The sequence below is a fragment of the Leptidea sinapis genome, chromosome 3 (assembly GCF_905404315.1).
Source record: "Leptidea sinapis chromosome 3, ilLepSina1.1, whole genome shotgun sequence".
Taxonomy (NCBI): Eukaryota; Metazoa; Arthropoda; class Insecta; order Lepidoptera; family Pieridae; genus Leptidea; species Leptidea sinapis.
In genome coordinates this window covers 14,607,994-14,616,595 of record NC_066267.1, presented here as the reverse complement: position 1 = coordinate 14,616,595, position 8,602 = coordinate 14,607,994, and the positions used below count along the sequence as shown (strand labels likewise).

At 32.3% G+C, this 8,602-nt stretch overlaps 1 protein-coding gene across 1 annotated transcript in view; it reads left to right on the top strand.

Moving 5' to 3' along the window:
* Window positions 1-5,580: 5,580 nt before the first annotated feature.
* LOC126979552 (dopamine receptor 1-like) overlaps window positions 5,581-8,602 on the top strand; it is a 98,814-nt gene continuing 95,792 nt past the window's right edge. Inside the window, exon 1 of the mRNA XM_050828914.1 lies at window positions 5,581-5,782. The gene's annotated coding sequence lies outside the window, so the exon portion shown is untranslated. The remainder of the gene's footprint in view (window positions 5,783-8,602) is intronic.

Sequence of the window (8,602 nt, the reverse complement as noted above, 5' to 3'; positions counted from 1 at the left end):
CATCCTGATGCCAACTCTGACAAACCGTGAGCAAAACCGTTTTAGAGAAATACAGTTTAATAATTATTTGTTCAACAAGTGAGCAAAGTTAATTTTGCTGCGAGTGCTGACTTTAAATAACGAATTGGCGAGTAGTGAGTGATTTAAAAAAATTTGCTCTCGTGTGAAATATACAACTTTTCACCTCGACTAGCGAGAAAAGTGTTATAGGTTATAGTAAGAGTAAGAGTAGTAACAATTAAGATATATTAAATTTTATGTCTTTAAAAAGGCAATAGTATAATTTATAAATCTAAATCTCGATAAGTAGCATATAAATTTTTGTGACAATGAGATAATACGCTAGGCTAAAGTGAGTTTTGGAAAGCACCGGATCGCATTGTTTATTTTTTTAACGCGAAGTAATTCCCGGATGTGTGGTCACGTGGGGTTCGAAATTTAAATCACTTTGCCTCACGCTTGCAGTAAGAAGCGTTTTTGCTGCGAGTTTTCACGTAGCAATAGCGCCCTTTTCGTGCTGTAGAGGTGAAAAATGTATTTAATGTTGAAATAGAGCACATACATGATACATTTTATAGATTTACTGTAATGTTATGATAAACTGTTTTCGTATTTCTACTTTACCACCCCGTAGTTATGGATAAGAGAGATTCCAAAAGCAGCCAGGTATAAGCAGTAAATAAAAGTTCCACATTCCTGCAGAATGGCACTATGGGAGGAGGTATCTATCAAATTTAGGCTTTTTTGAGGAAGAACAATGATTATTATAACTTTAAAAATACTTACAACATATTTTATGGAAATAATTGTTCTAGTAAGTACAGCTTCAAACGTCACACAATGGGGTCATTGAAAATCAGTATGTATATATGGACACAACTATTATTAACTGAGTGCACTCCAGTGTTGGAAGACCACTGCCACATTAAATATTGCTTTTTTCCTTTTGTGTCAGTTTTTCTTCCAAAATAAATTCATTTTCATTAAATTTCATTTCATTTCATTTAAATGTAGTTCTAATGAAGAAAAATACAAGAGAAATACTGATTATTACTTGTAGGTGCTTCCTTTAAAATTTGCTCACATGCTACTGTAGCGCCAGCCAAATTTACATAACTTGGATGTAAAGGTTCTCCTAGCCTGTATAAATACCTGTGTGAATATTTGTTCGTATATTTGCTGCTTGCGTCGCCCTGTTGGAAAAATGGAGTTCAAAAACTTTCTTTTAACAAAAGGAGTTTTTCCGGCCCATTATTTACATGAATTAAATTTATGAAAGGATTTATCCAGGTAAACTTACTAAATGAGAGATAATAATTAAGTCTCATTTTCATAAGAGGACCATTTGTATGAATGTCCTACGGTCGAACAACGGAACATAGTTTTCATGATAATATTGTTTCTTGTACATTTTGTGGATATAGAGACGAGATTTTTCATCACATAGACATCAATAATGTATTATATGTATTTGATTATTTTATTAGGTGAATAGCATTACTAAATACTTCATACTACAATATCCGGACGACCGTGCCTTGCTTGAATTTTTAAGAATGTACAAAACTTGAACAAAAAAAACTAATAGGACATCTGGATTCGAACCGGGGTCTTCTGCGTTCCGGATCACCCAATGTCCTATCTGAGCTATTATAGTCTTGTATATAGTGGCGAAATTTACCTTTGTATTCTAATGTTATTGTAGCAGTTTCATTAAAACACAGATAAAACTACATTTTTTTAAATTGAAACATAGCTAGATTCTCGCCCCCGAAACTAACTATCTGTATACTTAATTTCATTAAAATCGTTGGAGTCGTTTCCAAGATTCAGATTATACAGGGTGTCCCAAAGTTATGGGACATGAAGGGAAAGTACCTTAAATATCGAAGATAGGCTATTTTACTGAAAGAAGATTTTATGTTATTTTTAAAAGTTACTAATTCTGCATTCAAAGATTTTCTTAAAATTACTTGCCTTGTCTGGGAATCGAACCGACTTAAATGTAAAAAAAAACACCCGTACTCTTATGATGCCAATCGAAAGAATGGCCAAAAACTTATAACTCTTCTTAATTAACATAGTATTTTAAAAGAAAGCAGTCAATTAAGTGGGTATTTTTTGTAAATTAATTCATTAAAGCTCAAAATGTGATCGCTCTTGTCTTACGCAAATCGCCAATCTTTTAATAAGTCTGCTGCCTGTTGATTTTCTTATAATTTTATGGTGAATACTCGATATGATATGGCACAATTCTGTTTGTAACTCGCCCACGTTCTCGTATAGCTTTTTTTATAGCATATATCTAATGGTGTAAGGTCCGGGGATCTAGCCGGCCATCTAATCGGTCCATTCGTACCAATCCAAGTAGGAAAACATTCATTTTACGTTGTTCCTCTCTTTTAAAATACTATGTTACTTAAGAAGAGTTATTAGTTTTTGGCCATTCTTTCGATTGGCATCATAAAAGTAGGGGTGGATTTTTTTTACATTTAAGTCGGTTCGATTCTCAGACGAGCCAAGTATTTTTTAGAAAATCTTTGAATACAGAATTACTAACTTTTAAAAATAACATAAAGACTTCTTTCAGTAAAATAGCCTATCTACGATATTTAAGGTACTTTCCCTTCATGTCCCATAACTTTGGGACACCCTGTATATTTATATAAAAGAATTGCTCGTTTAAAGACAAAAGATACATAATAATGTTATGATTTGGTCTCATAATACATTATAGTATAATAGTGAAAAAAGTGGAATTTCAAAAACAAATATTCAAAGGAGAATGCCCATATTTCGCCTCGGCATAAAAGACATTTACTATCTCAAAATTGATTCCTTTGGAATTATTTTTGATGTCATTTCTAATATACTAGATACTACTACCGCTTCGGAAACAAATGGCGCTCTGAGAGGGAAGAAGGGCGCAATAAACTCTCCCAGCATTGCGCTCTTTTCAATAAAAATATACAATATTGTACAGTTGTATTTCTTTCGCTATAAAATAATCACATTCTAGTCCCAGGCTGTCCGATCATTTAGATATTTAGCTGTGGATTTACGACAGAGCCATTTTTTATAAAACATTTAAATTTATTTATAGATAATGCCTGAACAGTGGCTGGGACTTTATTATAGAAGTGTATACATTTACCCTTAAAGCTATTATGTATCTTATGAAGCTTACTAGAATTAGTTACAAGCTATCCCTTATTTCTTGTGTTATAATAATGATAATAGGTTTAAATAATATGTTTTTCTCATACGTCAAAATGAAATTAATATAGTAATTATTTACTAAATTTTTGGCATAATCTCCCCATCGGTATCAATGATTTGAAATGTGCATTCAATTTAAAATATAATAAAACATTATATAAATTTTCCTGTAAATGGCGGTGATGGAAATAAAGCCATCAATTTCTTTGAGGGTTGTGGTTTAGCAAATGATTATAATTAAGGTACTACTGACATTTATAGATTCGAATCGATGTTTATGTATTAGAATCGATTTTGGCAAGATCACATACACTAAAACCGGTCTCGTAAGTGTTTTTTAGGTAATCGAAACTAACTAACAATCTTAATTTTTATCCATAAAAGCTCTTATCCCACATTATATGGAGTCGGCACCTCTATTGTGAGTCTCAAATAAAAAAAATAAATATTGAATTTTTATTTATGTATTTATTACAGTAATGGATGAGACGAGCAGAACGTTCACCTGATGGTAATTCATCCGCCCTGCCCATTTCAATGTAGTGTCACGCAGGATTCTTGAAAAACCCAAAAATTCTGAGTGGCACTACAATAATTGCGCTCGTCACCTTGAGACATAGATGTTAAGTCTCATTTGGCCAATAATTTCACTAGTATGGCGCCCTTCAGACCGAAACACAATAATGCTAAAACATTACTGCCTCACGTCAGAAAAGGGTGCCGTTGTGGTATCCATAATCAAGCCGGCTTCCTGTGCAAAGAAAACTCCCACTGAATGAATTTTTTTCGCATTTCACACAATCCGCTCAGTGCTAATCTGATTGAAGCTCTAAAAAATGACCCTCTATTAGTAAGTGTTGGAGATTTATTTTTATTTAATAGTTTTAGTAGGATAAAAAAAATATCTATCAATCAAAAGAAATCTTATAACTATATGTGATACTATGATTACAATAAATAAAACAATCACTACGGGGAAGTCTACCAAGATTTCCGCGTTGGATAGCTAGGATGATCCGTTGTCCGAAATAGCTGCCAGGGCTTGGGTTTTCAGTAACCCTATCGATAGATAGTATTTTGTTCATTCACCGTTCATTGGGTCCCCACGAGCCAAGTGTCTCGACACTAAACAGCACAAAGATGTAAGACTTACTGAGACCAATATATTTGCGACGTTTGCTGTCTTCGATGATCGAAGTAGCAGCCTCCAACACCAACTGAAGTAACTTAGACATGAGAAGGAGCCACAATCAGCGCTCTTCCCTATGCCCAAGCCCCCATACCATCACTATGACAACATTAAGATAGCGGTATGTTCCCATCTCAACACGTGTAGTAAAAACGATGATTGATTTGGATTAAACTACATAAGACCACGTACCGCAAGACGCAGTGTTGGTAGGCCCCCCAAAATCTGCTCAAGATCATCAAAGGATGAGGGCAGCGCAGGACCGATCGTCGGGAAATCTTTGGAGGAGGCCTTCTAGCTGATGACGATGAAACTTCACTTTAACGCTGATATAATATTAACACGTAATTACAAAATATAATTTATTTATTCTAGAAAGTTTGTACATAGTTTTAAGTATTTTTTTACTTTCATTGTTTTTTTACATTACAGTACAACACAGAATTTGGAACATATATATACAAATTATAAGTCAGAAATAAAAAGTAAAAGAAATATTACTAAGAATTCATAAACTAAAATATTTTAACTTCCACGTCACGTGATAAGTATTTCGGTGTAATATTATTTCATTCTGACTACAACCGTATAATTTTTTTAATAGTTCTACGTATTTCATTAATATTGTAATAATAATATCAGTTCAAATTACAACAAAAATATTAATCTTAATACTAATCAACATTATTCTTAATAATGTTATGTATGTATGTAAAACATAGGCACATAAGTGAATTTGTTATAAACTGTCATAACCATAATGTTAACAATAGGAATAAACAATATATACTTATAATTCCTACTACTCGTTTAAGTAAATGACTTTTTCGATGATACCACAGATTGGGAATGGAGCGACCGCCCTCAGACTATTAAATAATAAATTTATTTTACGATTTTCTTACACCCGTTCTTTTTTGGTTTGAGGAATTTCGAATGGTAGTTTTTGACTTTCAATAAGTAATATTATATCTTATTTTGAATAAAACAATCACAACAATTAAGATATATAATATCTTACTAGAATGTGTATCTTAACTCCACTTAACGGCTCTAACGTTCGATTAAACTATGAAATAAACTCATAATTTAAGAGTGAATTCAATAGAACTCACGGGGACTATGGCGCGAATCGGCAACGCACGGCAGTAGACATTTAGGCGCCGGTGACTTCAGTCACCAGTTGCACATCTCTAGTTCAAGTTCAAACGCAACGCTCTTGCCAAAAATTAAACAGTACACTATCTGTGGTAATAAATTGGCAAGCCATTCGAATTTTTAACTTTTTTTTTAACTGTGCAGTGCAGTGGTCTGTGGTACTAAAAAGTTCGTAATGTGAAAAGTTTTAATCTGAATGCTAGAACTTTTATTTTGGTAAGTGTTAAAGTTTAATATGTTGCACAAAGCATTGTTTTTTTAACAAAAGTATTTAAGGTGAAGCAAACTTTTACACTATAATTATTCACTGTGAAACATCTCCACTATTAAATAAGTTACAATTGAGAGTTAAGTCCCAAGGGCATTAAAATAATATCCTTGAGTTATAGAAGCTAACCATTGTAAAGTAATTTGATGTTAATTAATTTGGAAAACATAATACCTGTAACAATTTCCGATATCTGAATTTGACATTGTCATTACTCTCCCGTGCCCTGAAGGGATTAATTAGTTTTCAAGTTTTAAGTTACTCAGTCGTTCGCTAGTATGTTTAACTGCATTTAATATATTCAAATATGTATACATAAATTAAATAAAAACGTGGGAAGAACTACTTAATCGTAATCATAAAAAATATTTCTAAAGATTAAAGTAAATAATTGAAATTTTTAAATTTTCAAACAAATTAATTGTAAATACTTATGGAATACAAATTTTTTAACTGCCTACGTGGGTGATTTTCATCTACGAGTTCTGACGGCTACGGTGTGGCTACGGCAAGCTACGGCTAGCTCGCAGCTACTACATTACTTACAGGATAATCCGAAATGATGTTATAAAAAATTATATTATTTAGGTGAATTATGTATTTTTATTTATGTATTTTTTATGATTAATGTTAAGTGCTGCATATAATATATATTATAATCTGCAAGAGTTATCAAAGAGTTATCGTATATATAGGTAATGAAATTATTCAGGCATTATCTATAAATAAATTTAAATGTTTTATTAAAAAATGGCTCTGTCGTAAATCCTATTACTCCACAACTGAATATCTAAGTGATCGGACAGCCTGGGACTAGAATATAATTATTTTATATCAATAGCAATGACAGTACACTATTGTATAATTTTATTAAAAAGAGCGCAGAAAAAGAATGCTGGGTGAGTTTCTTGCGCCGCTTATTCTCTTTCAGAGTGCCATTTGTTCCCGAAGCGGTAGTAGTATCTAGTATATTAGAAATGACATCAAACAGAATTCTAAAGGCATCAATTTTGAGAAAATAAATGCCTTTTATGCCTTTTTATTGAGCTAATAGTACTTAACATGTTATGTCTCAATGTTACTAGCGCACTAGCGGTGCCGTTCAAAATTTTGAGTTCAATAAAGAATTAAAATTCAAATATTTTCTATTTTAATTACTCATTGATCGCGCTAAATTCATTCAAAAAAGTCTTCCTCAGACCCGTACCGTAGAGTAGGGGTATCACAACGGCACCTATTTCTGCCGTGAAACAGTAATGTGTAAGCCTTACTGTGCTTCGGTCTGAAAGGTGCCGTAGCTAGTGAAATAAATGAGATAAATGGGCAAATGAGACTTAACATTAGATGATATCTTGTCTCTCTCAGGTATCTAGTTGGAGCGTAGTGGAGACCAATCCTTAATCTGAGTATCTTGTGTTTATTAGAAGACTTACACATATTATACATTTGCGATTCAATTCAGTACTTACCTAGTAGGTATAACTTCTATTCTTCTTGGAATTAATCACAATGTAATTTATTTTATTTATTTATTTTATTTATTGGGAACAACAAACAACTATACATGACATCTTACTTAATTATTACAATTCTTACAATATAAATACATGTATAATCAACTACGTTAGCCACAGATTACTTATTTGTGTTGGAGAAACAAATTCACTAAACTCACCTTATCCCAAAGGTTTTAAAATACATACATAAACACATACATATAATCATACAAATATATATATTAAAACTTATCCACATTATATAACAATATTAGTCACAAAGATTACGAAATTATTTTATGCAACTTGTTAAATATAATATTATGTATTCTCTGATAAAACCCGATAAATAAAAAAAATTGTTGGTTATACAAATTAGTCTTCAATCGGCTAATATTTTTAAAGTCAAATTCAAATAATTTTATTTAAAATAGGATATGACATCACTTATCGAAAGTCAAAAACTACCATTCCAAAAAGAATGCCTCAGACCTGAGAAGAATGAGCGCAACAAACTCTTTTTTTTTCACCAAATAATATGTTTAAAAAGTAATATTGTACCATTAAACTTATTATTAAATAGCCTGTGGGCGGTCGCTCCATTCCCAATCTGTGGTATCATTAAGAAAGTAATTTATGTTATTTAAGACATTTAAGTTATTACCACACAAAAGTTTTTAACAATACTTTTGAATATAGTAATACTTTTCTTTTGAAAATTTTCTGGGATCTTGTCGCAAAAGCATATAAACCAACTATCTACCTCCACCTCTAACCATCAACATAATATAATGTAGTCATAACTATATTATAACCTAAACTCGAGAATATTTTTAAACTAATTTTCGGAAATACGGCAAAATATACATTGCATTATTGTGAGGACGTATTGTTTATTATATATATTTTGTTTCAAATAAGAGTCGAGATTGGCAGGACGTTCAGCTGATGGTAATTGATACGACAATACAATGCAGTGCCGTTCAGGATTCTCGAAAAACGTCAAAAATTCTGAGCGGCACTACAATGATTGCGCTCGTCACCTTGAGACATAGGATGTTAAGTCTCATTTGCCCAGTAATTTCACCACTAGCTAAGCTGCCTTTCAGACCAAAACACAGTAATGCTTACATATTACTGCTTCACGGCAGAAATAGGCGCCGTTGTGGTATCCATAATCTAGCCGGCATAATGTGCAAAGAAGCCTCCCATTGGTAAATTCTATATTCTACTAAAAAGGTTAGTTTCATGGTGGCATCACGTGATCCAATG